This window comes from Trichechus manatus, unplaced genomic scaffold, assembly GCF_000243295.1.
Source record: "Trichechus manatus latirostris isolate Lorelei unplaced genomic scaffold, TriManLat1.0 scaffold00355, whole genome shotgun sequence".
Classification (NCBI taxonomy): domain Eukaryota; kingdom Metazoa; phylum Chordata; class Mammalia; order Sirenia; family Trichechidae; genus Trichechus; species Trichechus manatus.
The window spans coordinates 122,445-124,001 of NW_004444291.1; positions in this window are offsets into that span (position 1 = coordinate 122,445).

A 1,557-nucleotide genomic window follows, 5' to 3' on the forward strand; every position below is an offset into this window, starting at 1 on the left:
GTTTTATTTGGAATAAACTTGTGCATGTATGAACTGGAACCTTAGTAGTAATACTTTTTGACTTACACGCATAGTTCTGTTAGGACGGTGGGATTGTGGATTTTCAAAAATATTTTCTTTGTTGTTATAAAATAATAGCAATAATAACAGTGAATTCACCGAACAAATGATTTTGTGGGTGTAGAGAGGAGATACTGATAAGTAAATAAGTAGAGGTTGGAGCTTACAAAAAGGAAAACCATTTAAAATAATAAATCTTCCTTTCCTACATTTGCCATTATTTGTCAGCTTAATATTAAGATCTATATAGTATTTAAAACATTTTCAAAGGAACTGGTTAGTGGCATTTGGAAGGGAGCCTGAACTTAACTATATCTGGATTTGTTTGCCATGATGATTGCAGTAGGAACTAAATTTTGAAACCGTTGTCTAAATATGCTCTAGCTTGGGAATCTTGCCTGAATTCACACTTAGGAATCAAGAAATAGTTTGGAACAGAACCCACTTGCATAATAAGTAGGAATATAGAGCAAGAGAAATTCAATAGAGAAAATTTCAAAAATAAAATTCTTTAAAATCAAGTTGAAATGACTATTTGGATTAACAAAAGATCATGGAAACTGATGCCTACTTTAAATTTCTATCTGTCTGAAAGCTCTTGAAGGCTGCTGGGAACATATCCTCATGTCGGTTATGTTAATATTAACAATTTGCTAAAACTGTTGATTTGAATGAACTACTCTATTTTCCTTTAAAGGGCTCAAATGCTTTTCTCTTCTTGTTTTCCTTTTTCTCTACCTCTGTTCAAAAGAATGACAGTTTTATCCTGAATAGTATCTAAAAGTGCTGATTTGGGGCACCAGGCTACCTCGCTTCATATTAGAAGGGAGTTGCTTAATTTGGGATGTTAAGAAAAATCCACACACATAATCACTCATTTTATTCTTTCTGGTCAAACAGAATTAAGTCTCTCAGCCCAACGTTTGCAAACCTTTTTTTTTTTTTTTTTTTAGCACAACAGAATATTTCCTCAAATGCATACTTGGATACCTTAAAGATCTATCTAAAGCACGTGGATGGAAGGAAAGACCTGAAATAGGTTCCTTCTGAACTAGGACTTGAAAGTGATTAAATACCTTATATCCCTAAACTAGTAGTTGACCCTGGATTTGGAAAATTGGAGGGTTTGTGTCTACGTGTGTGTGCATGTGTGTGTTATATATATGAAGAAGCTTGAGCTGGTTCCACGAAATCAGAAAGTAACCTTTCCAAACCCCAAACCACACCTGACACCAGGGCCACCTCTTTTCAGATCTTGTATAAGATTTGATGAGCCTCCGTGAACATCTCTTTCTGATGTCTCTATATCGTCTTACCTCTAAAGATTCCCCCAGTGGTGAACACATCAGAGGAAGTTTTTATTCCTAAGAGTTATCCAGTAATCTTCACCTTCATAGAAATATGATTTTCCTCTTTGAAAATGCATTAGAATTATTAAAAGGTATTGTGATTTCAGGAAACTATTCTTCCACCCATCCCAGATCTAAAGTATTAGAT